Source organism: Eschrichtius robustus, chromosome 3 (assembly GCF_028021215.1).
Source record: "Eschrichtius robustus isolate mEscRob2 chromosome 3, mEscRob2.pri, whole genome shotgun sequence".
NCBI classification, from domain to species: Eukaryota; Metazoa; Chordata; class Mammalia; order Artiodactyla; family Eschrichtiidae; genus Eschrichtius; species Eschrichtius robustus.
Genome location: NC_090826.1, coordinates 148,837,381 through 148,865,209, shown reverse-complemented (window position 1 = coordinate 148,865,209; position 27,829 = coordinate 148,837,381). Strand labels below are relative to the sequence as shown.

The 27,829-nt window shown below is 37.4% G+C and overlaps 1 protein-coding gene across 1 annotated transcript in view; it reads left to right on the top strand.

Moving 5' to 3' along the window:
* The window catches only part of PPP2R5A (protein phosphatase 2 regulatory subunit B'alpha), an 88,772-nt gene that overhangs the window by 6,828 nt on the left and 54,115 nt on the right, over positions 1 to 27,829 (top strand). The gene's annotated exons all lie outside the window — the stretch shown is intronic.

Here is a 27,829-nt window from a genome sequence, read left to right as displayed (position 1 = left end):
CCTGGGGCCGCTTATATTCCATAACTCTCTTTTGTCTTTGGCCTTTCTGCTAACCAGTTTGAATGATACCTGTATTTGTTGATTTGTTGTGCTGAGTCAGTGTCAGTTATGTAGTGATGTTCTCCCTCCAGAATGAGATGGTAAAATTTTTGTGAAAGCAGAAGTCATCTGTGTTTTCATATCCTATTATAGTACCAAATACAGTGTTCTGTGCATAACAAGTGTGGTCATATAGGCGGAGTCACTGTTTTGATTAAGAAATTACCTGTTGGCCCTCCCTCTACACACATCCCCCGTTATTGATTATGCTTCCTTCAGTGGTGTTCTGTGCTATCTACCAGCAGATTGGTTCTCTTCTGTTTTGTGTTTTGTTTTAATATATTTGTGCCTAAATCTGATTCAAAGTTATGAATTTTGGGTTTTTAATACCATGATAATAAATAGTAAATGTAGGTTTGAAACAAAGGATTGTTTGCTGCTGTATTTGTGCTTTGCCAGTGACTGGTTTAAGTGACGTGTAACATTATTGATAGATTTATTTCTAGGAAAGGTATTGTGTAAGGTCTGTGTGGAAAAGTAATACTGGGTTGACTTCCAGATGTCGACAACTGTATATAAATATTGGGTAAACTGAAATAACTAGTTTCCAGTAATTTCTAAATTTGAGGTTCAATCTTTATTTATAAGGATGTCCTTGAAGGAGATGAAAGGAACAGATTTTAAATATATAATTACTTTCAGTGCATTATTATGTAATAGGGAACCTAAATGCTTTACTGAAAGAGTTTTACATGACAGGCTAGGTTTATGTGAAATAAGCTCTGCTTGTCTGGGCAGGATATTCACTAATGAGCAGTTTCAAACCACTTTTTATATATATCTTTTTGAACTTTTCCTTGAAGGAATTTGTTTATGTGGGTTTTTCGTGTAATGGTGAATTTTAGAAATCCTGCAATTTTGATCAGATATCTTAAAGAAATCTATTAGGATTTTTTTTTTGTAGTTTGCCAAATATGATAGGTTCACATTATAAAATTCAGAGAACCTATTTCTAACTTGGATACTGAAGGCAAGGGATTTCTTGGGAACTCACTCCTCCTACTGGAATGGCGATGCTAATTGCATTTACTGTAACCTTATTGTGATGTTATATCTAGTTGAGCCTTCCAGTGCTGAATGGGACCTCAGAAGTCATTCTGGTTTAGCTTTCATTGGGAATGAGTTTCACTCTTGTTCTAAATAAATAGCTGTCTTGTCATTTCATCAGAAAAGCTTTCTTTAAGGTAGGGAGAAGAAGTACAGGGTTTTTAAGCTCTTAGATACTCTCTCAGATTTTGCTTAGTGAGGAAACTGCATAAACAATAGTTAAAAAGATGTTAGGTGTATGAAACTAGAATTTTTTAATGACTGGGCTTAACTTGTAGTACAGGATAATAAAATATTAAATGTAGCTTCAAAAATGATACATTTTCTCTTTTTAATGGGATTTGCCTTTGAGTCACACTCATTGATAACGGATATTCTAGAATTATAGCTGTTACCAGAAGATGATGATTATTTGAACTCATAGTTAATCCTGTGCCTCTAAATTGATAAAGTCAAAAGGATGAGACAGTTTTTGTCATAAGCTCTGAATTTTGGTTTAGCAAAACTGGGTGTTTTTTTAAAACATAATTTTCCAAACAGACTTTTCTAAAGATAAACATCTGTTGAAGTCATAAGTAAAATAAAATATAATTTCTATAGTAAAATAAAATATAATTTCAAATTTTCTATATATTTGCTTTTTTTTTTTAACTTGTACTACCGTTCTTCTTATAATTAGCCAGAGGAAAAAGATTTTGTTTGCCTGCTGTGAAACTAGATACATACTTTGCTTTCAAAATCTAGTACAGAAATATTTTCCTCTTTGATGTTCATAGTGCTTAAATTTTAGGTGAACCATTGTAGAGATTAAAACTTTACTCAGTAAAGTGAATAAAAGGATGAATGCTTTTTCTTTCGAAATTAAATGTCTTTAGGGGCTTAGAGTCTGGTGGGGTAAATATAGACATGTAAGCCGGTGGTTTCAATTAGAGACAAGTGCTGTGATAAGAGTAAGCAGTGAAAGCCTAGGCGAGTGTGTGAGGGACCCAACTCAGTTTTGGTATGTGAGGAGAGAGATCAGGGAAAGCTTCCTGGAGAAGGTGACTGGTAAGCTGAGACCTGAAAGGCCAGAGGTGTTAGATCAAGACACATGGGTTCTAAGAGGTCCACCTAAAGGACAGTATGGGCAACCCCAGAGGTAGGTGAGCATAGCATATGTTGGGAACTGCCAGCAATATATGTGGCCGTGATAAAGAATATTATAATAGGGAACTGGCTAGAGAAGAGACTGGAGCAACAATTAGTGTCTAGGTAACAGCCTTGATGCCATGTCCTGCACTTATTCCTGACAGTTGTGTGAAGAGTGTATTGGGAGATGAGAGTGAAGAATACTCGTTAATGCTGGTGCAGTAATCCAGGCAAGAGATGATGGTGGCCTTATCTAAGTGGGGATAGGTGGTATCACAGGGGGACTTGGTGAGAGGGAAAAATCAATGATGATACAGTTCTAACTTGTGCAACTAGATGTATGGTAGCAATTTACTGAAAGGGAAAAAGAGTGGAAGATCTGATGTGGGAGAAGATAATGGTTCTACATGTGGGACAGGTTGAAGTGCCTGTGGAAATGAAGAGTCTAGTAGGAAATTAGATATTTGGGTCTGGAGCTAAGTAGAAAAATCTGTGCTAAAAATAAAAATTTAGGAGCTTTAAATTAAAGGTGGCATTTGAAGAGATGCAACTGCTTACTGAAAATGTATATAGAATGAGAAGAGGGCAAGGAATACCATCATTAGATGATGATCAAAGAAGAAGGAGCAACAGCTTGAGTGGAAGACAGGAGAGAGTAGAGACAAGGCGGTCAAGGGAAGAAAATATGTTTTTAATTGGGAGTGGGGTGGGGCTAGTAACAGTGAGAAGAGCTGCTAACAAGTCAAATAAGAATGGAAATGTTTCCATGGGTTTGGAGGTCTTCAGGCAACATTTGTGACTCTAGAGGGGTTTCAGAGGATTGATAGACTTGAAACCAGACTTCTCTAAGGAGAAGTGAGGAGTGAATGGAAATTGGGAAAGCCAAGTCAGTAAGTATGGACATCTCTTTCAGGAAGCTTGACAATTAAAAAAAAAAAAAAAAGTATCACTAGCTGCTGGGTGGAGAATGGATTGTAGCAGAACAAGATTTTTAGAAGGAGGATCAGTTAGGAGGTTGTTTTAATAGGCTAGATGAGGCATGATATGGCTGGGGCTAGGGTGGTAGCAGTAAAGATGGAGAGAAAGAGATGTATTCACAATATAACTAAGCTAGGACTTGTTGATGAATTGTTTGGGGGAGATGGACAGGCAAAGGTAGGAGCCAAAGATGTTTCCCAGGTGTTTTAGCTCGGACAGCTGAGTTGCATAGGTCTACCAGCACTGAGAAGGAATACATTAGAAAAAGAACCAGATAAAGAGGGAAAATCCAGAGTTATATTTTAGAGATTTTAAGTTTGAGATGTCTTTTGGAAACCTAGGTATAAACAGCAAATAGACTTCTGGATGTGTGAATCACAGAGTGCCCATTGGTAATTTCTATGATTTCTACACATTCATTAAAAGATTTTCAACGTTGTTTATTAGAAAATGTTCAGAGTTTGGGATGCTGGCCACTTGGTCTTTTGGGCAAAATGGGATTATATGTTCCCCATTCAGTGGAATGTCTGTGTATAAGACATTGCGCAATGGCAAGATGTTCTTGGTATATGTGTGAGGTAGATTACAAAATTTGTTGGGACAGGTTCATGAGTAGGGTTAGTTACTTAATTGGCTGTTTATATAATTGGCCTTTATAAGTTAAGTGCTCCAGGACCTGAGATCCATTATCTTCCTTCCCAGAATTAAGGCAGTCAGTACTTGGTTTAATATTTATTGAATGAAATAATGAAGCAAACGCTATTAAATTGATTTAAAGAAAAACACCGTTTTGTATCATGCAGTAATTCACAATTTTATAATGATTTATAATTGAGTAATAGTTTACATACAAACTTAGTTAAATACAAATTTAGCATTTTGTTGATGAAGAAACCAAAACAGGTAGGTTATATTCTTGCACAAGTCATTTATAGCTTCATCTTCTCAATTGATTCGTCCTCTGTAATATGAAACCAAGATATGTATTGTCTGCACTAAAGCAAAATCAGCGTGTTATTTTCTAACAGCACAAAGGAGAAATATTTGTAGTTGAGAGCCTTACAGGAGAGATAGTGATTTCTTTTAGGTCGTGGGCAGGTAGGCCAGTACTGAAAGTAGGTTTTTCTAAGACCCTGTAAAGCAGAGGATCTTTATTTTTTAAATTCTTCTGGTATAAAAATGCTTCATTGATCTTTGCAGGTCTCCCTTTTAGCACAATTCTTCCCTTTTTAAAGTAATGTAAAGTTTTTCTGAAGAAGAAATTGGAGAACAGTTGTTTTATGAATGAGTACTGAGAAACAAGATGAAATGAACTTTTAATCACTCAGCACATTTGTGTCAGAGCTAGATTTATAATTTGGAGTCTCTACTCACTTAAAGTTATAATGATATGTAATAATGATATGTAATTAGCAGCTTTGAGGAATTATGGAATTATTATGGAATGTCAAGACTGATTAGATTCTACTTATTTTTGCTTCTCTGTTCTCCTATACACAAGCTATGTACACACAGTTTTTGAAAACTTTTTTTTTTTTATACTATGATCACATTAACATAGCACTGTCTTTCTGATCATTATTTCCCAATTCAAGGGAGGAAAATAAATTGGGGCAAGATAACTGAGACTTGGATATAAAAGTCAATTGGGCCAATTCATCTATCACTTTGCTGATTTTGTTCTCCTGAAAACTGAGAAAAACTGAAATTAGACAATGTGTCATCTCTCTAAGTAGTTTTCTGCATACATTTGTGACTAAATTTGAATCCAAAGTGGAAATAAAGTAGCAAATGTAACAATGAAATGCTTTTAAGGTGCATTTAATTTTCACAGTCGTATTTCCTTCATAGGAAATTTCTATCATTCATGTAGGAGAGGTAAAAATAACACAGGTTTTACTTCGCTACCAGATAACCAGGCACTGATTTTGGTATTTCATATATTTTGATAATTCTGTTTTTAATTTGAACCACCTGTATAAGCTTACACATAATCATATTTTGATATTTTGAGAACTTTTTTTTAAAAAAAGATCTAGAAAAGTAGTTTCTCCTGTGGAATAGGAATGACTATTTTAGGATACAGTACTTGCTGTGAGTCATGAGTGAGTCTCAGTTTTCATGGTTTTCTAAAATAAAGTCATTTAAAGACTATGCAGTGAGAAATGTCATATTCTTAACTACCCTATTTCTTGTATAATGGCTTTATTATTTTTGTAAAAATTTACAGACTCACTCTTAAAAACAAGTGAATAGAAAGTAAAAATCCCCAGGCAGAGGAAACTTCTAAAATTTTGAACATCTTCCTATATTTTCCCATTAGTGAGATCATATAATGTATGTTGTTCTATAACCCATTACTTTTACTTTAATAGAATACTATAAATAGCATGTTTCTGAAAGAAAAAAATTAAAATCTATTTAGAATTGTTTCTGATTAAACTTTTTATTTTTGGAAATACTGAATCAAATCATTTTAAACCTTGATTATGAAAATTCCTTATGTTAAAAGAAGAGGAAATAACTTCTAAGAGTACTGGTGTTTAATTTTAGGGAGATTATACATGGATCTCCTAGAAAATCTGATTAGAGGAATCCATCATCTTCTCAGAAAATATCATATACAATATTTTGTATATAATTTCAGGGTCCTTGGATTTGCAGCACCACCGCCATGCTGAAGCCCGTCTCTGGTCAGATGGAGGAGGGAAGTGGGTGGGGTGTTTTGTGGCCCTTAGGCCCTGCTCTAGAGACTTGAACCACCTTGTTAAAGTAGGTAATCCTTTTCCTAACACAGCAGCAGGTGTTTCTTAGGAGTTGCAGGTAGAGTTAGCTGCCAGATGGAACCTCATGACAGCTATGGAAACCATCTATAAAGGTCTGTTTTAACACTTCTTGTTCCCCAAGGGTCCCAAATGAAACAAAGATGCTTCTAAAAACCTTTATTTAATGAACAGATTTTATATTCAAATTGAATTAAACAGATGACACAATATTCCATTTATTCTTCTAGGAAACTGTTTTTCAGTATTCTGCTTCTCAAGGTTCTACATTCCAAGAAATCTATATAACATGCCCCACTAGCTCATCTTCATTTCTTGTTCTTATCTTTAAAGTGGTTTTGATAACAAAAGGTAACATAATTTTTTGAAATAAAAATTGAGCAGTAGATTTTAACCCTTTTGTAGTGTAGTAGTTGTGAATGTATTTGCATTTGAATGGTAATTGAGTAAAGCATGTAAATATTTATGCTTTTTAAAGTTTTAGATAGTATTCTAGGGGTTTTCTTAAAATGGTATACATTTGTATATTAGAATGCATTATCAAACTGGTAGGGTTCATGTATTCAAATTCCTAAGATGTGATATCTACAATTTTTCCTACCATTTTCAATTTTAATGAAATCATAGACCCTTACTTAAGTCATATTTAGTTACAGTGCTGTGAATCATTTGTTAATAAACGTTTCCATTGTTACTTTATAAAAGCTTGATCCTCTAAAGTTTCAAATAAAAGCCGATTTTAGACTCTTAGTTATTAATGTTCTAGGGGTATTGCCAAAAAAAGCTGCATGTCCTACATTCTGTGCCAGTTTCTTAAATTAGAATCTTGGATTGCATCCTCAGCGTGTCACTGTAGTGGTATTGCTGGGTTGCTATGATACGGTGCTTGTTCTGTAATTTGTAGCACGAATCTTATATGAGAGCCTACTTTAGGTTTCAAATATGTGAGCAACAGTAATTGGGAATATGTTATCTTTTTTCTTTAAGGAAAATTATACCTATAAAACTGTTATTTCTGTTACAAGTTATGATACCTAGTACTTCAAACTATTCTTAGATGTAAAATAGAGGATTAACAATGAACAACTTGAAATAATTTGGTTATCTCTAAGAAGTTTAGTTTATCACATTGACTTTTTTTTTTAAATTTATTTATTTATTTATGGCTGTGTTGGGTCTTCGTTTCTGTGCGAGGGCTTTCTCTAGTTGTGGCAAACGGGGGCCAGTCTTCATCATGGTGCGCGGGCCCCTCACTATTGTGGCCTCTCTTGCCGCGGAGCACAGGCTCCAGACGCGCAGGCTCAGTAATTGTGGCTCACGGGCCCAGTTGCCCCGCGGCACGTGGGATCCTCCCAGACCAGGGCTCGAACCCGTGTCCCCTGCATTGGCAGGCAGATTCTCAACCACTGCGCCACCAGGGAAGCCCTATCACATTGACTTTTATGAAAATGGACAAGAAGTGGAAGACTTTATGATAATGAATATTTTAAAATTTTAGTGTTCTTGATATTTGAGGTCTTGAGAGAAACGAATATAGACTAGATTTTCTGGTAAGATTCATTTGAGACAGTACCAGCAAAACTATATTATGAGGGAAAACTCCAAATTATCTTACTGTACTGAATTTAATATTTTTTTATTCAATGAACTGTTCTTAAAACCAATACTACATAGCCATGTTAATAAACTATTATTATCTCTTTTTAAAAAAATTTTATTGAAGTACAGTTGATTTACAATGTTGTGTTAATTTCCGCTGTACAGCAAAGTGATTCAGTTATACATATATATATTCTTTTTCATATTCTTTTCCATTATGGTTTTTTTTTTTAACATCTTTATTGCAGTATAATTGCTTTACACTGGTGTGTTAGTTTCTGCTTTATAACAAAGTGAATCAGTTATACATATACATATGTCCCCATATCTCTTCCCTCTTGCATCTCCCTCCCTCCCACCCTCCCTATCCCACTCCTCTAGGTGGTCACAAAGCACTGAGCTCATCTCCCTGTGCTAGGCAGCTGCTTCCCACTAGCTATCTATTTGACGTTTGGCAGTGTATATATGTCCATGCCACTCTCTCACTTTGTCCCAGCTTACCCTTCCCCCTCCCCGTATCCTCAAGTCCATACTCTAGTAGGTCTGCATCTTTATTCCCATCTTGCCCCTAGGTTCTTCATGACCTTTTTTTTTTAGATTCCATATATATATCTTAGCATACGGTATTTGTTTTTCTCTTTCTGACTTACTTCACTCTGTATGACAGTCTCTAGGTCCATCCACCTCACTACAAATAACTCAGTTTCATTCCTTTTTATGGCTGATTAATATTCCATTGTATATATGTGCCACATCTTCTTTATCCATTCATCTGTTGATGGACACTTCGGTTGCTTCAATATCCTGGCTATTGTAAATAGAGCTGCAATGAACATTTTGGTACATGACTCTTTTTGAATTATGGTTTTCTCAAGGTATATGCCCAGTAGTGGGATTGCTGGGTCATATGGTAGTTCTATTTTTAGTTTTTTAAGGAACGTCCATACTGTTCTCCATAGTGGCTGTATCAATATACATTCTCACCAACAGTGCAAGAGGGTTCCCTTTTCTCCACAACCTCTCCAGCATTTATTATTTGTAGATTTTTTGATGATGGCCATTCTGACCGGTGTGAGATGATATCTCATTGTAGTTTTGATTTGCATTTCTCTAATGATTAATGATGTTGAGCATTTTTTCATGTGTCTGTTGGCAATCTGTATATCTTCTTTAGAGAAATGTCTATTTAGGTCTTCTTCCCATTTTTGGATTGGGTTGTTTGTCTTTTTAATGTTGAGCTGCATGAGCTGCTTGTAAATTTTGGAGATTAATCCTTTGTCGGTTGCTTCATTTGCAAATATTTTCTCCCATTCTGAAGGTTGTCTTTTGGTCTTGTTTATGGTTTTCTTTGCTGTGCAAAAGCTTTTAAGTTTCATTAGGTCCCATTTGTTTATTTTTGTTTTTATTTCCATTTCTCTAGGAGGTGGGTCAAAAAGGATCTTGCTGTGATTTATGTCATAGAGTGTTCTGCCTATGTTTTCCTCTAAGAGTTGGATGATGTCTGGCCTTACATTTAGGTCTTTAATCCATTTTGAGTTTATTTTTGTGTATGGTGTTAGGGAGTGTTCTAATTTCATTCTTTTACATGTAGCTGTCCCGTTTTCCCAGCACCATTTACTGAAGAGGCTGTCTTTTCTCCACTGTATATTCTTGCCTCCGTTATCAAAGATAAGGGGACCATATGTGTGTGGGTTTATCTCTGGGCTTTCTATCCTGTTCCATTGATCTATATGTCTGTTTTTGTGCCACTAACATACTGTCTTGATTACTGTAGCTTTGTAGTATAGTCTGAAGCCAGGGAGCCTGATTCCTCCAGCTCCATTTTTCTTTCTCAAGATTGCTTTGGCTATTCGGGGTCTTTTGTGTTTCCATACAAATTGTGAAATTTTTTGTTCTAGTTCTGTGAAAAATGCCAGTGGTAGTTCGATAGGGATTGCATTGAATCTGTAGATTGCTTTGGGTAGTAGAGTCATTTTCACAATGTTGATTCTTCCAATCCAAGAACATGCTATATCTCTCCATCTATTTGTATCATCTTTAATTTCTTTCATCAGTGTCCTATAATTTTCTGCATGCAGGTCTTTTGTCTCCTTAGGTAGGTTTATTCCTAGATATTTTATTCTTTTTGTTGCAGTGGTAAATGGGAGTGTTTTCTTAATTTCATTTTCAGATTTTTCATCATTAGTGTATAGGAATGCAAGAGATTTCTGTGCATTAATTTTGTATCCTGCTACTTTACCAAATTCATTGATTAGTTCTAGTAGTTTTCTGGTAGCATGTTTAGGATTCTCTATGTATAGTATCATGTCATCTGCAAACAGTGACAGCTTTACTTCTTCTTTTCCGATTTGGATTCCTTTTATTTCTTTTTCTTCTCTGATTGCTGTGGCTAACACTTCCAAAACTATGTTGAATAATAGTGGTGAGAGTGGGCAACCTTGTCTTGTTCCTGATCTTAGTGGAAATGGTTTCAGTTTTTCACCATTGAGGACAATGTTGGCTGTGGGTTTGTCATATATGGCCTTTATTATGTTGAGGAAAGTTCCCTCTATGCCTACTTTCTGGAGGGTTTTTATCATAAATGGGTGTTGAATTTTGTCGAAAGCTTTCTCTGCATCTATTGAGATGATCATATGGTTTTTCTCCTTCAATTTGTTAATACGATGTATCACGTTGATTGATTTGCGTATATTGAAGAATCCTTGCATTCCTGGGATAAACCCCACTTGATCATGGCGTATGATCCTTTTAATGTGCTGTTGGATTCTGTTTGCTTGTATTTTGTTGAGGATTTTTGCATCTATGTTCATCAGTGATATTGGCCTGTAGTTTTCTTTGTGACATCTTTGTCTGGTTTTGGTATCAGGGTGATGGTGGCCTCGTAGAATGAGTTTGGGAGTGTTCCTCCCTCTGCAATATTTTGGAAGAGTTTGAGAAGGATAGGTGTTAGCTCTTCTCTAAATGTTTGATAGAATTCGCCTGTGAAGCCATCTGGTCCTGGGCTTTTGTTTGTTGGAAGATTTTTAATCACAGTTTCAATTTCATTACTTGTGATTGGTCTGTTCATATTTTCTATTTCTTCCTGGTTCAGTCTCGGAAGGTTGTGCATTTCTAAGAATTTGTCCATTTCTTCCAGGTTGTCCATTTTATTGGCATACAGTTGCTTGTAGTAATCTCTCATGATCGTTTGTATTTCTGCAGTGTCAGTTGTTACTTCTCCTTTTTCATTTCTAATTCTATTGATTTGAGTCTTCTCCCTTTTTTTCTTGATAAGTCTGGCTAATGTTTTATCAATTTTGTTTATGTTCTCAAAGAATCAGCTTTTACTTTTATTGATCTTTGCTATTGTTTCCTTCATTTCTTTTTTTAAATAATTTTTATTTATTTATTTATTTTTGGCTGTGTTGGGTCTTCGTTGCTGCCTGCGGGCTTTCTCTAGTTGCGGCGAGCGGGGGCTACTCTTCGTTGTGGTGCGTGGGCTTCTCATTGCAGTGGCTTCTCTCATTGTGGAGCACGGGCTCTAGGCGCGTGGGCTTCAGTAGTTGCGGCACGCGGGCTCAGTAGTTGTGGCTCACGGGCTCTAGAGCACAGGCTCAGTAGTTGTTGCACACGAGCTTAGTTGCTCTGCGGCATGCGGGATCTTCCCGGACCAGGGATCGAACCCGTGTCCCCTGCACTGGCAGGCGGATTCTCAACCACTGCGCCACCGGGGAAGCCCTTTCCTTCATTTCTTTTTCATTTATTTCTGATCTGATCTTTATGATTTCTTTCCTTCTGCTAACTTTGGGGGTTTTTTGTTCTTCTTTCTCTAATTGCTTTCAGTGCAAGGTTAGGTCGTTTATTTGAGATGTTTCTTGTTTCTTAAGGTAGGATTGTATAGCTGTAAACTTCCTTCTTAGAACTGCTTTTGCTGCATCCCATAGGTTTTGGGTCGTCGTGTTTTCATTGTCATTTGTTTCTAGGTATTTTTTGATTTCCCCTTTGATTTCTTCAGTGATCTCTTGGTTATTAAGTAGTGTGTTGTTTAGCCTCCATGTGTTTGTATTTCTTACAGATTTTTTCCTTAATTTATATCTTAGTTTCATAGCGTTGTGGTCAGAAAAGATACTTGATATGATATCAGTTTTCTTAAATTTACCAAGGCTTGATATGTGACCCAAGATATGATGTATCCTGGAGAATGTTCCATGAGCACTTGAGAAGAATGTGTATTCTGCTGTTTTTGGATGGAATGTCCTATAAATATCAATTAAATCCAACTTGTTTAACGTAACATTTAAAGCTTGTGTTTCCTTATTTATTTTCATTTTGGATGATCTGTCCATTGGTGAAAGTGGGGTGTTAAAGTACCCTACTATGGTTGTGTTACTGTCGATTTCCCCTTTTATGGCTGTTAGTATTTGCCTTATGTATTGAGGTGGTCCTATGTTGGGTGCATAAATATTTACAGTTGTTATATCTTCTTCTTGGATTGAGCCCTTGATCATTATGTAGTGTCCTTCTTTGTCTCTTGTAATAGTCTTTATTTTAAAGTCTATTTTGTCTGATATGAGAATTGCTACTCCAGCTTTCTTTTGATTTCCATTTGCATGGAATATCTTTTTACGTCCCCTCACTTTCAGTCTGTATGTGTCCCTAGGTCTGAAGTGGGTCTCTTGTAGACAGCATATATACAGGTCTTGTTTTTGTATCCATTCAGCCAATCTGTGTCTTTTGGTTGGAGCATTTAATCCATTTACATTTAAGGTAAATATCGATATGTATGTTCCTATTACCATTTTCTTAGTTGTTTTGGGTTTCTTATTGTAGGTCTTTTCCTTCTCTTGTTTTTCCTGCCTAGAGAAGTTCCTTTAGCATTTGTTGTAAAGCTGGTTTGGTGGTGCTGAATTCTCTTAGCTTTTGCTTGTTTGTAAAGATTTTAATTTCTCTGTCAAATCTGAATGAGATCCTCGCTGGGTAGAGTAATCTTGCTTGTAGGTTTTTCTCCTTCATCACTTTAAGTATGTCCTGCCATTCCCTTCTGGCTTGCAGAGTTTCTGCTGAAAGATCGGCTGTTAACCTTATGGGGATTCCCTTGTGTGTTATTTGTTGTTTTTTCTTTGCTGCTTTTAATATTTGTTCTTTGTATTTAATTTTTGATAGTTTGATTAATATGTGTCTTGGCGTGTTTCTTTTTAGATTTATCCTGTATGGGAGTCTCTGTGCTTCCTGGACTTGATTAACTATTTCCTTTCCCGTATTAGGGAAGTTTTCAACTATAATCTCTTCAAATAGTTTCTCAGTCCCTTTCTTTTTCTCTTGTTCTTCTGGGACCCCTGTAATTCGAATGTTGGTGCATTTAATGTTGTCCCAGAGGTCTTTGAGACTGTCCTCAATTCTTTTCATTCTTTTTTCTTTATTCTGCTCTGCAGAAGTTATTTCCACTATTTTATCTTCCAGGTCACTTATCCTTTCTTCTGCCTCAGTTATTCTGCTATTGATCCCTTCTAGAGAATTTTTAATTTCATTTATTGTGTTGTTCATCACTGTTTGTTTGCTCTTTAGTTCTTCTAGGTCCTTGTTAAACGTTTCTTGTATTTTCTCCATTCTATTTCCAAGATTTTGGATCATCTTTACTATCATTATTTTGAATCCTTTTTCAGGTAGACTGCCTGTTTCCTCTTCATTTATTAGGTCTGGTGGGTTTTTGCCTTGCTCCTTCATCTGCTGTGTGTTTCTCTGTCTTGTCATTTTGCTTAACTTACTGTGTTTGGGGTCTCCTTTTTGCAGGCTGCAGGTTCATAGTTCCCGTTGTTTTTGGTGTCTGTCCCCAGTGGCTAAGGTTGGTTCAGTGGGTTGTGTAGGCTTCCTGGTGGAGGGGACTAGTGCCTGTGTTCTGGTGGATGAGGCTGGATCTTGTCTTTCTGGTGGGCAGGTCCACATCTGGTGGTGTGCTTTGGGGTGTCTGTGGCCTTATGATTTTAGGCAGCCTCTGTGCTAATGGATAGGGTTTTGTTCCTGTCTTGCTAGTTGTTTGGCATAGGGTGTCCAGCACTGTAGCTTGCTGGTTTTGAGTGGAGCTGGGTCTTGGTGTTGAGATGGAGATCTCTAGCAGATTTTCACCGTTGATATTACGTGGAGCTGGGAAGTCTCTTGTGGACCAGTGTCCTAAACTTGGCTCTCCCACCTCAGTGGCACAGCCCTGACGCCTGGCTGGAGCACCAAGAGCCTGTCCTCCACACGGCTCAGAATAAAAGGGAGAAAAAGAAAGAAAGAAAGAAAGAAGATAAAATAAGATAAAATAAAATAAAGTAAAATAATTATTAAGAAAAAAATTTTTTAAGTAATAAAAAAAATGGACAGAACCCTAGGACAAATGGTAAAAGCAAAGCTATACAGACGGAATCACACACAGAAGCATACACATACACACTCAGAAAAAGAAAAAAAGGGGAAAAAATATATATATCGTTGCTCCCAAAGTCCACCTCCTCAATTTGGGATGATTCGTTGTCTATTCAGGTATTCCACAGATGCAGGGTACATCACGTTGATTGTGGAGATTTAATCCACTGCTTCTGAGGCTGCTGGGAGAGATTTCCCTTTCTCTTCTTTGTTTGCACAGCTCCCAGGGTTCAGCTTTGCATTTGGACCCACCTCTGTGTGTAGGTCGCCTGAGGGCGTCTGTTCCCGCTCAGACAGGACGGGGTTAAAGGAGCAGCTGATTCGGGGGCTCTGGCTCACTCAGGCCAGGGGGAGGGAGCAGTACGGATGCGGGGTGAGCCTGCGGCGGCAGAGACCAGCGTAACATTGCACCAGCCTGAGGCGCGCCGTGCGTTCTCCCGGGGAAATTGTCCCTGGATCACGGGACCCTGGCAGTGGTGGACTGCACAGGCTCCCGGCAGGGGAGGTGTGGAGAGTGACCTGTGCTTGCACACAGGCTACTTGGTGGCGGCAGCAGCAGCCTTAGTGTCTCACGCCCGTCTCTGGGGTCCGTGCTGATAGCCACAGCTCGCGCCCGTCTCTGGAGCTCCTTTAGGCAGTGCTCTTAATCCCCTCTCCTCGCACACCAAGAAACAAAGAGGCAAGAAAAAGTTTCTTGCCGCTTCAGCACCTCCAGACTTTTTCTCCGACTCCCTCCCAGCCAGCTGTAGCGCAGTAGCCCCCTTCAGGCTGTGTTCACGCAGCCAACCCCAGTCCTCTCCCTGGGATCCAACCTCCGAAGCCCGAGCCTCAGCTCCCAGCCTCTGCTCGCCCCGGTGGGTGAGCAGACAAGCCTCTCGGGCTGGTGAGTGCTGGTCGGCACCGCTCCTGTGTGCGGGAATCTCTCTGCTGTGCCCTCCGCACTCCTGTTGCTGTGCTCTCCTCCATGGCTCTGAAGCTTCCCCCCTCCACCACCCGCAGTCTCTGCCCATGAAGGGGCTTCCTAGTGTGTGGAAACCTTTCCTCCTTCACAGCTCCCTCCCCGAGGTGCAAGTCCCGTCCGTGTTCTTTTGTCTCTGTTTTTTCTTTTTTCTTTTGCCCTACCCAGGTATGTAGGGAGTTTCTTGCCTTTTGGGAAGTCTGAGGTCTTCTGCCAGCGTTCAGTGGGTGTTCTGTAGGAGTTGTTCCACATGTAGATGTATTTCTGATGTATATGTGGGGAGGAAGGTGATCTCCGTGTCTTACTCTTCCGCCATCTTGAAGCTCTCCTCCTCCATTATGGTTTATCACAGGATATTGACTATAGTTCCCTGTGCTGTACAGTAGGACTTTGTTGTTTATCCATCCTATATATAATAGTTTGCATCTGCTAATCCCAAACTCTCAATCCTTCCCTCCCCAATTCGTCCCTCCCTCTTGGCAAATACAAGGCTGTTCTCTATGTCTGTGAGTCTATTTCTGTTTTGTAGATATGTTCATTTGTGTCATATTTTAGATTCCACATACAAGTGATATCATATGGTATTTGTCTTTCTCTTTCTGACATACTTTGCTTAGTATGATAATCTCTAGGTCCATCCATGTTGCTGCAAATGGCATTATTTCATTCTTTTTTTATGGCTGAGTAATATTCCATTGTATTATATATATATATATACATATACATATATATATATATATATATATATATATATATACACATGTCTATATATATATGTATATATATATATATAAAACACATCTTTTTTATCCACTCATCTGTTAGTGGAGATTCAGGTTGTTTCCATGTCTTGGCTATTGTAAATAGTGCTTCTCTGAACATAAGGGTGCATGTATCTTTTCCAGTTATAGTTATGTCCAGGAGTGGGATTGCTGGATCATATGGCATTTCTAGTTTTTTGAGGAGCCTCCATACTGTTTTCCATAGTGGCTTCACCAATTTACATTCCCAACAGTGTAAGAGGGTTCCCTTTTCTCCACACCTTCTCCAACATTTATTATTTGTAGACTTTTTAATGATGACCATTCTGACCAGTGTGAGGTGGTACCTCACTGTAGTTTTGATTTGCATTTCTCTAAAAATTAGCGATGTGCCTTTCGGCCATCTGTATGTTGTCTTTGGAGAAATGTCTAGGTGTTCTGCCCATTTTTCAACTGGGTTGCTTATTTTTTTTGCTATTGAATTGTAGGATCTGTTTGTTTATTTTGGAAAGTAAGCCCTTGTCAGTTGCGTCATTTGCTAATATTTTTTCCCAGTCCGTAGGTTGTCTTTTTGTTTTGTTTATGGTTTCCTTTGCTGTGCAAAAGCTTATAAGCTCGATTAGGTCCCATTTGTTTATTTTTGCTTTTATTTCTATTGCCTTGGGAGACTGACCTAAGAAAACATTGATATGATTTATGTCAGAGACTGTTTTGCCTGTGTTATTATTCTCTCTTATGTGATGGGTTTTGAATTTTCATTTACATGTTCCATGAAAATTTCTAATTTAGTATTATAAATTAGTATAGGCAACATAAAGACAAAAACAAGGGTATTCTAAGCATCCATTGTATATATTATACATTTATGGTGGAATGAAGTTTATGTTATTTTTACGTGTATTTGATCTTTAAGCTACAATTGATCTTTAAACTTTTACTCTCTTTCAATAATGTCTTAGGTATTTGATATGAAAGTATTTTAGAGACCAGGACTGGACTAAATTTTTTAAACACCTTTATTTAGATATAATTTATGTACCATACAATTCACCATTTAAAGTATACAATTCAGTGGCTTTTGGTATATTCACAGATATGTGCTACCATCACTACAGTCAATTTTAGAACATTTTCATCATCTCAAAAAGAAATGCCATACTCTTTAACTATTACCCCCACTATCCCCTCATCCCTCCCATCTCTACCCTAAGCAATCACTAACCTACATTCTGTTTCTATAGATTTCCCTAATCTAGACATTTTACTATAATGGAAGCCTATAATTTATGGTCTTTTGTGACTGCTTCTTTCCACTTAGCATAATGTTTTCAAAGCTTGTCGTGTTGTAGCACATATCATTACCACATTCCTTTTATGACCAATTAATACTCCATAGAATGGCTTTAACATCACATTTTATTTGTCCATTCATCAGTGGATGAACATTTGTGTTTTTTCCTCTTTTGGTTATTATGAATAATGCTGTTATAAATATTTGTGTACAAGTTTTTGGATAGACATATGTTTTCATTTCTCTAGGGTATACCTACACCTAGGAGTGGAATTGCTAGGTCATGTGGTAATTCTGTGTTTAATCACTTCATAAACTGCCTCACGGTTTTCTACTGCGGCCCCACCATTTTACATTCTCACCAGCAGTGTATGAGGGTTCTGATCTTTCACATCATCACCAACACTGTTATTCTGACTTTTTGATTATAACCATCCAAATGGATATGAAGTGATATCTCTGTGGTTATGATTTACATTTCTCTAATGATTATTGATGTCAAATATCTTTTAATGTGCTTATTGGCCATTTGTTATACCTTCCTTGGAAAAATAGCACTTCAGATCCTTTACCCAATTTTTTTTTTAATAAATTTATTTATTTATTTTTGGCTGTGTTGGGTCTTTGTTGCAGTGTGCAGGCTTCTCATTGCGGTGGCTTCTCTTGTTGTGGAGCACGGGCTCTAGGCGCACGGGCTTCAGTAGTTGTGACACATGGGCTCAGTAGTTGTGGCTCGCGGGCTCCAGAGCGCAGGCTCAGCAGTTATGGTGCACAGGCTTAGCTGCTCCACAGCATATGGGATCTTCCCAGACCAGGGCTTGAACCCGTGTCCCCTGCATTGGCAGGCAGATTCTTAACCACTGTGCCACCAGGGAAGCCCCTTTGCCCAATTTTTAATTGAATTGTATGTCTTTTTATCATTGAGTTGTAAGAATTCTTTATATATTCTTGATATAAGTCCCTTTGTCTTTTCACTTTCTTGCTGGTGTCCTTAGAAGCACAGATGTTTTTAATTTTGATGAAAAGTCCAAGTTATCTTTTTTTTTCCCTTACTGCTTTTGGTGTCATATCTAAGAATCCTTTCTAAATCCAAGGTTATGAAGATCTACCCTTATGTTTTCTTTTAAGAATTTAATGGTTTTAGTTCTCACATTTAGGTCTTTGACCCATTTTGAGTTAATTTTTGTATGGAATGTGATGTAAAGGTTAAAATTTACTCTTCTGTGTGTGTCCCAGCACTATTTGTTGAAAATACTAAATGTTTTTCTCATTGAATGGTCTTGGTTCCTTTGTTGAAAATAAGTTGGCACATGATTTTATTTCTGGACTCTTAATGCTATCCCATAGATCTGTCTATCTATCTGTCTATCTTAATCAGCACCACACTGTATTGATTACTGTTGCTTTGCAGTGTGTTTTGAAATGGGGAAGTATGAGTCTTTCTACTTTATTCTTTTTATGTTTTGTATCTTGCCTTCCCAACCTGCCTCTAAACTCCTGAAGGCAGTAAATCGTCTCTAACTTTCAGAATTAACCCCAAAGGATTGGTTTTCAAGATTGTTTTGGATATTCTTGGTCACTTGCAATTGCAAGGGTTAGGTTATTGACTTGTGATCTTTATTCTTTCTTGTATAGGCATTTACAGCCATATTTGTCCCTCTAAATACTGCTTAAGCTACATCCCATAGGTTTTGTGTCTTCATTTGTATTTGTCTCAAAGTATGTTATGATTTTCCTTTTGATTTCTTCTTTAATCGACTAGTTATTTAGTAGTGTGTTGTTTAATTTTCTCTTATTTTTGAATTCCCCAAATATTCTTTCTGTTTTATTGAGTTAGAATTTTATTCCATTGTGGTCAGAGAACATGCTTTGTATTATTTCTGTGTTTTTAGATGTTTTGAGGTTTGTTTTATGACCTGGTATATGGACGGTTCTGGAGAATGTTTCATGTTCACTTGAGAATATATATTCTGCTGTGATAGGGTGAAGTGTTCTATAGTAAATAAAAATTCTGTAGTGTTCTTTAGAAGTCTGTTAAGTCTAGTTGGTTTATAGTGTTGAACAAGTCTTCTGTTTCCTGTCGATTTTCTGCTTCAATGTTCTATCCATTATTGAAAGTGAGATATTGGATTTCCCTGGTGGTGCAGTGGTTAAGAATCTGCCTGCCAATGCAGGGGACATGAGTTCGATCCCTGGTCTGGGAAGATCCCACATGCCTCAGAGCAACTAAGCCCATGCGCTGCAACTACTGAGCCTGCACTCCAGAGCCCGTGAGCCACAACTATTGAGCCTGCGTGCCGCAACTACTGAAGCCCGTGCATCTAGAGCCCATGCTCTGCAACAAGAGAAGCCACCACAATGAGAAGTCCATGCACCGCAAGGAAGAGTAGCCTCTGCTCGCCACAACTAGAGAAAGCCTGCACGCAACAACGAAGACCCAATGTAGCCAAAAGAAAAAAAAGTGAGATATTGAAGTCTCCAACTATTATTGAGTTGTCAGTTTTTTCTTCATGTGTTTTGGCACTGTGTTAGTAGGTGCAAATATCTTTATAATAGTTTCATCTTACTGATGAATTGACCATTTTATCATTATAAAATGGCCCTCTTTGTTTCCAGTAAATTTTTTTGTTTGCATTAAAGTCTGTTTATCTGATATTAGTATAGCCACTCCAGCTTTCTTGTGATTGTTTGCATGATATATCACTTTACATCCTTTTACTTTCAATCTGTTTATATGTTTGAAGCTAAAGTATATCTTTTGGAGACAGCATATAGTTAGGTCATTTTTTAAAAAATCCAGTCTGAATCTCTGCCTTTTGATTGGATTGCTTAATCCATTCGTATTTAATGTTATTGATATGGTTGGATTTATGTCTGCCATTTTATTTTTTGTTTTGTATATATGTCATGTCTTTTTTGTTCTTTATTTTCTCTTTACTGCTTTCTTTAATATTAAGTTTATATTTTCTAATTTAGCATTTGTTTGTTTAATTTTTTTTCACTGTATCTTTTTTAGTTTATTTTTAGTGATTGCTCTTGGACTTACCATATGCATATTAATTTATTGGAATCAACTTCAGATTTATATTAATTTAGTTCCAGTGAGATAATAGAATCATTACTCCTATATTCCTCTATTTCCTTTTTTCCTTTTTGTGGCATTATTGTTATACAGTTACATTTATTGATGTTACAAACCCAATCATACATTGTTATAATTATTGTTTTACCGTAAGTAGTTATTTCTTTAGCCCAGTACAGTTTTGCTCCCACCCACCTCCTTTGTACTGTTACTGGCAAATATATTAGGTATCTATATGTTAATGACCCAGCAATACATTGTATACATATTATTTTATACAATTTAAAAAATCAGTTAAGAGAGAAAAAAAATGCATTTATACTGCTTTTTATAATTATATAATTACCTTTACTGTTGCTCTTTTTTTGTGTGTGTGTGTGTGAATTTGAATTACTTTCTGTAGTCATTTGCTTTCAGCCTGAAGAAATTCCTTTAAGGAAGGTTGGCTAGTGATAAATTCTCTCATTTTTTTGTTTATCTGGGAATGTCTTTATTTTGCCTTCATTTTTTAAAGAGAGCTTTGCAGGATTTTTGGTTGATGGCTTTTTTCTTTGAGCAGTTTGAATATGTTATTCTGCTGTTTTCTGGCCTTTACTGTTTCTGCTGAGAAGTCAGCTGTTAATCTTATCCCTGTACAATCTATTTGTTTTTCTTTTGCTGCTTTCAAGATTTTTTCCTGGTCTTTAACTTTCAGCATTTTTACTATGATATGTGTATTTGTGGATCTCCTTGAATTTTTCCTTCTTGGAGTTTGTTAAGCTTCCTCAATGTGTACGTTAGTGTTATTCAGTAAATTTGGGAAGTTTTCAGTCATTATTTCTTCAAATTTTTAAAATTTTGCTCCTTTCTCTCCTCTCCTTACGGTACTCCCATTATGTGCATTTGTCAAACCTGATGATGTCCCAAGAAGCTCTATTCATTTTTCTTCATCTCTTTTTTTTCCTCTCTGTTCTTCTCATTTCCTAATTTCTATCATTCTATCTTCAAAGTTCTGTAATTCTTTCTTCTGACAGTCATGTCTACTGTTGAGTCCCTCTGGTGAATTTTCTATTTTGTTATTATACTTTTCGATGCAGAATTTCCGTTTGTTTCCCTCTCTCTCTCTGTTAATTCTGTCTCTTAATTGGTATCCTCTATTTGATTTGACATTGTCACATCTTCTCTATTTCTTTAACCATGGTTTCCTTTATTTCTTTGAACATATTTACAATAGCTGCTTTGAAGTCATTTTCTGTTAAATCCAACATCTAATTGCTCTCACAGGCAGTTTCTGTTGCCTTTTTTTTTCTTAGTGTATAGGTCATACTTTCCTGTTTCTTTGCACATCTTGTAATTTTTTTGTTGTAAACTGGACATTTTAGACAACATGGTCTAGCAACCCTGGGTACTGGTCCTACCCTTTGGGGCCTATTACTGTTGTTTGTTTGTTTGTTTAGTGACTGGGTGATGTTTTCCTCCACCACAGCATTAAGCCTCTGGTGTTCCTCAGCGAGGCAGCTTTGGGTATGCCCATAGTCCCCCTGAGATAACAGTAGTTGTGACAGAGCTCTCTTTGTCTTCTCCTGACCACAGCCCCAACTTTAAATTCCAGTGACTTTCAGCTAATTGCTTACTTGTTTTCAACAATGCCGTGGAGCATACTTGTTCTACAGAGCAATCCAATCAAATTTGGGCTCCTTTGAAGGAATATTTCCTGACATCAGTGTTTGATATTTGTTCTGACACCAAGAGGGCTCCTCCAAGCTGTTCCTTTCCCTGGTGTTGACCTGCAAACTAGCCAGCCTAGAGTTTAGCCTTATATCCTCATTGAATCTGCAAATCTCTCCATTACCTTTTACCACAACCTCCATTGTTTTGAGGGGTTAAGCTTGAATTTAAGCTTGAACTTTCCCATGCTCTGTTGAAAATGAAGTCTTTGGAAAGAGACATGGCTTGCTTCCCCACCTACCCCCCTGCCCCAGGCAAAATCTCTGAGCCAGGGCTCTGGAGCTGGGGGTGGGGAAAATGACAGGCTTCTCTCTGAGGGACAACACACTTTAGGAGCTGAACGTGAGGTGGAGAGGGGGCAGTAGCCTGAGATCTTGGCTTTTCCTCTTCCAGTATGGAACCATAGCATTACAGGCCAAGACTAAGGTAATCGGGGTTCCAGTATTCTCAGTGAGTGGTTCTGCACCAAAAATAGAGTCTCTGTCCCAGAAATACAGGTTAGGCAGAAGAAGGGAGCCCCTCTTTTTGACTACACTGGCCTGGAAATTGGCCTCAGCAACAGGTAGCTGTGGGCAGAATGAGAAATGCCAACATTCTGCTCCACATCTGAAGAAAGCTGTCTGACTGGGAGCTGGAGGTAGAGGGAGGTTTGTGTTCTTTTTTTTTTTTTTTTTTTTTTAATTTATTTATTTTTTACTTTTATTTTTGGCTGCGTTGGGTCTTCGTTGCTGTGCGCGGGCTTTCATTGGTTGTGGCAAGCGGGGCTACTCTTCGTTGCGGTGCGCAGGCTTCTCATTGCGGTGGCTTCTCTTGTGGCAGAGCAGGGGCTCTAGGTGCGTAGGCTTCAGTAGTTGTGGCATGCAGGCTCAGTAGTTGTGGCTCACGGGCTCTAGAGTGCAGGCTTAATAGTTATGGCGCACGGGCTTAGTTGCTCCACGGCATATGGGATCTTCCCGGGCCAGGGCTCAGACCTGTGTCCCCCGCATTGGCAGGTGGATTCTTAACCACTGCACCAACAGGGAAGCCTCTAGCCTTGTGTTCTTGACTGCACCTCTCTGGAGTGGAGTTTCTGCCTACTGAGCTGGGAGGAGGCTGTCTTGGTTCAGATACCAAGACTGGCTTTTCTTACCAAATTTTCATAGATATTCTTGGATAGATGTTTCCTCATTTACTTTTTTGCCTTAGGACCATTTCCAGAGGCTTTTAAAGGTTGTTTTAAAAATGATTTTCATCCGCTTCACTGGAGAGCAGGTCTGTGGAGCTCTTAACCTTGTCTTGCTAAAAGTTGATCTCCCTGTGGACTAAAAATTTAGCTTCTTTTATAGTAAAAATTAGTACTTTACAATTATCTAGGATTTCATAGCTTACAGGTATGTAATAATGCCAGTAAATTTGAAAACTTAGAGGAATTGGGAAAATCCCTTAATAAACAGCTTTCTCAAACTGACACAAGAAGAAACAAAAGTCTGAATAAGTCATATCTATTTAATTGAATCCTCATTAAAAACCCTGTCAAGGACATTATAAAAAAAGGTAATTACAGACCAATATCCCTTATGAGCATAGATGGAAAAATCTTATACAAAAGTATAGCAAATTGAATTTAGCAACATATAAATAGGATGATACATCATGATCATGTGGGATTTATGCCAGGAATCCAAGGCTGGTTTACATTAAAAAATGATTTGCTGAATAAATACAATAAAAGAGAAAAATCATATCATTACTTCAATATAAATAGAAAAGTAGAAAATTCCTTTTCTGTATAGTTACCTTCTCTCTAGTACTTTTCCATACAAATTCCAGCCACCTCAGTAGCCCTGATCTACACTGTCTATTTAGCTCAGTAAGGCTGCTGGCTATTTTGAAGCTATATTGCTTCTCCCTATGCTGCAATCTGGAAAGTGTTAACAGGTAGAACTGGTGCAATTATGGGACTCACTCTGTTTTCCTTCTCTCAGGAATCGAAGTCCCATACTGCCTGATTTTCAACATCTGAAAACAATTATTTCATATATTTTGTCCAGTTTTCAGTAGTTTACTATAGGAAGATTAATCTGCCAGAAGCAGAAGTCTTACCCACACTTCTTGTCATCCTTATGCAATGGGTATGAAGTGATGTATGGCATTTCATACATAAATTCATATATATAGTTTATATAATACATATTTACATTTTTCTCCTTACCAGTGTGGTTAAATGTCTTTTCATATGTTTATTGGTCAGTTGTGTTTTATGTGCCCTTCTATAGGTTTATTTGCCTTTTTCTTACTGATTTATATATATTTTTTGTGTGCATTGTGGATACCATCCAGAGTTGGTTATAAAATGCTTAAATGTTTTATAATTTTCCTATTCACATTTAGTTTTTTAGTTCTCTTAGAATTAATTTTTATAAATGATGTGGAGGGAATCTAATTTTTTTATATGAATAGACAGTGGTCCTTGCATAATTTATTTTAAAATTCCCCACTGACTTTTTTAAACACCAACTCTATTATATATTAACCTCCTATGTATGTACTCTGGCATGTTTCCAGGTGCCTTATTCCACCCCCCCCGCCATGGTCTTTTTGTCTATTCCTGCACAATACCATTTAATTTTGTTTTTTTAAAAATAATTTTATATATTTTATTTCTTGGCTGCATTGGGTCTTAGTTGTGGCATGCGGGCTCAGTAGTTGTGGCTCACAGGCTCCAGAGCGCAGGCTCAGTAGTTGTGGTGCACGGGCTTAGTTGCTCCACAGCATGTGGGATCTTCCCGGACCAGGGCTTGAACCCATGTCTCCTGCATTGGCAGGCGGATTCTTAACAACTGTGCCACCAGGGAAGCCCCCACCATTTAGTTTTAATTACTATATGTGGTAAGATGACTGTTCCCTTCTTCATCTTAAAAATCGTCTCGGCTATTCTTGGCTCTTTATTTTTCCAGATGAATTTTAAGAGCAAGTCTTCAAGTTCCAACAAAACACCCTGTTGCGATCCAAACTTTATTCCCTGTATAGAATCATTGGGGAAGATGTTGAATATTCTCATCCATGGGTACAATGTATGTTATTTACATCTTCAGTATATTTCTTAAAAGTTTTATAATTTTTTTCATAAAAGTCATGTTTGTCCTTTGCTAGACCTCTCAAATTACTTGCCCCTGGAACCCAGTCACCATATTATGAGGAAGCTCAGGCCACGTGGAGACGTCACATGTGGGGGTTCTGGCACTAGCTGCAACTAGTCCTTCAGCCAAAGGCCAGAATCAACTGCAAGACATATGAATGACTGAGTCCTCACATGAGTCTAGTCCCTAGCTTTCTAGTTTTCTAGCTGAGTCCTTAGACATCATGGAGCAGAGATAAGCTGTCTCTGCTGTGTCCTGTCTGAATCTCTGACCCAAAGAAATCGTGATAGATAGTATAATAGTTGTTGTTTTAAACCACTAAAGTTTGGGATAATTTATTATTAAGCAATAGAAAATTAATATACCAGACATCATTCTGATTATGGATTGGTTTCTCCTGTAGGTCTGCCTAAGGTCTAATTATATTCTAATATAATTAGAATATTTTAATATAGTACATGGAATAATTTCTCATCCTAAATTAATAAATTGGCATTTATTACTGTGTCATGAGCTTGGCTAATTTATATTTGTATTGTGTATAAGAAGAAATCATGTATTTGCATGTATAAGGCAGAGGAACAAATTCAGACATTGCAAATTCATCATGAACACCATGGGAAACATACCCATGTGGTTGAGAATGACAGTTTTCATGTTCCATGATATTTCTGTAGTCAGATACAGTTGTACAATGTTAAAAAACCTGAACTTGTCTTAAATACCTCTTGATTTGGTGGTACAGTCTCTCTAAATAGGTTTCATAAACTGACACCAGAGAGTACAGTGTAAAACTTCCTTATATTTTTCTAAAGACTCTAATTTACTTCAAAAAAATTCTTACGGAGTTTTCTAATAGCAAAGGAGGCAGTGTGATCAGGTAGGCTATGTACTCAACTACATAGGTATTATTTTTCTCAAATAGTTTATTTGTGAACCTTGAGGTCTCTCATGACTCCAAGATATTTCCAGGAAGAATCCACCTTGGAAGTCACGTAGCCTCACTTTTATGACCCAGACTTGGAAGTCATGTAGCAGCACTTCTGCAATACTCAGTCTGTTCCCTAGAAGCAAGTCACTTTAGTCCAGCCCACATTCACAGGAGAAGTAGACTCCACCTTTTGAAGAGAGGAGTGTCAAAATAATTTGTGGACTAATGTTAGAACTACTACACTTGATAAGCATGGAATTAGAAGAAGGGAAGTTTTATAAATATTTAATGGTATTAGGCTTAACATAAGCTGATTCTCTGTCTCACAACAGAGGATATAGTCGTGTTTAATGGTCCTGGTAGACTTAAAATCCTTTGGCTAAAGCTTTTTACTCATTGGGTAGTGTTTGGATGGGCATTGTCTTTATTTGCTTCTGCAGAGAATGAAGAATAATGATGGGAGAGTGCATCCCAACCAGTGCATGTGCAAATAGGCCATTTGGGGAACTTCAAGTACCAGTATAAATGGAACATGGGATGTAAAGGGGGGAATGATGGGAAACGAAGTTGGAAGGGTAGTGCCCCTCACTTTCTCCTCCTCTCCTTTTACCCTCAGCTTTTGTCATCTTTACATTTTTAAGGCTATAACATTTTCTGTAGCCATAATTAAGTTTTCTGTAAATTGTAAGTTAATTCTAAAAGTTGAAAGCCAGTGAACAAGGTTTATATTGTGTGACGGTATAGGCTTCAGAGCTGCATAATGTAATTATATTTCTTTTCTTATATAGTTTTTTTAGTATTTCCTGGAGTTTCTAATTGTCTTTTTTTTGCACCTTTAACATACTCTCAGTTATTTCCTCCAAATCTCCATGTGATAAGATATCCTAATGATTCTGCTTTAGAGACCACTCTCATGGGGCCTTCTTTCCTCCTGCTCTAAACTGATCCACTTGTTCTCTAGGCCTGTTTTCTTGAATTTCCCTAATTCCTGGATTCCATTCCTTTCTCTTTCTCCCTATTGCTACATCATGCCCTCAGAATTTCCTACGAAAGGATGTGAGGGTGCTAAGTTTTCCAAGTATTTGTATGTCTGAAAATGCCCTTTTTGAACCCGTATACTCCATTGATACTTGGCTAGTTACAGAGTCCTAGATTGGCCTAAGAATTCTAGTGACAGAGCCGCATTATATTCTGGCATCACTCTTGCTGATAAGAAGTCTGATGGAGATCTGCCTCTGGTTCTTTTTTGAGTGACTTTTTAATTTGAAAGCTTTTAGTCTTTTTTCCTGGGCATCTGAAATTTCGGTGTTAACTAAATTATCCCTTTGTTTAGGTTTTTTTTTCCCCTGTTGATTTAGTTTTTTTCATGTTACAGGCTTTCCTCGAATATCTGGTGATCCTTTATAATCTATTGATATGTATGAGCGAACAAAAAAAAATCACTTCAGAAGTTGGATGGGATTTGTTGACGGTCTAGTTTTGTTTAGAGTAATCGGGCAGGGAACTAGTTAAAAGCTAGAATGTATGAATATTTCTCTGGGACTATTCAGTTTCTTTAGGGAAGAACTTTCCAGGTTTTGTTTTTGTTTTTTTGTGTTTTGGGTTTTCTTTTTGTTTTTGTTTTTGCCTGGAGCATGAATGCTTCACTGTCTTTTGGAGTGGGGTAGTAAACTGCATAGTGCATACAGATTTATGTCATCCCCCCTATTTTCAGTTCACGTCTTAATCCGTCTTCTATTTCATCTGGTATTTCTAATCTGTAGTTCTGTAGGAACCTCACCTGTAATCCCTTTTCTCTTTATTCTAGGATGTGAGTTCCTCTCTTTTGGTTTTGTCACTTACCACTTCATGTACTTCGAATTTTCCAGAAATTTGATTGTCTTTTGCCTGGGGGACCATTCTTCTATTCTCTTTGATATTGTGGATTTATCCCTCTCCTTCCCTCCCTCCCTCCCTCCCTCC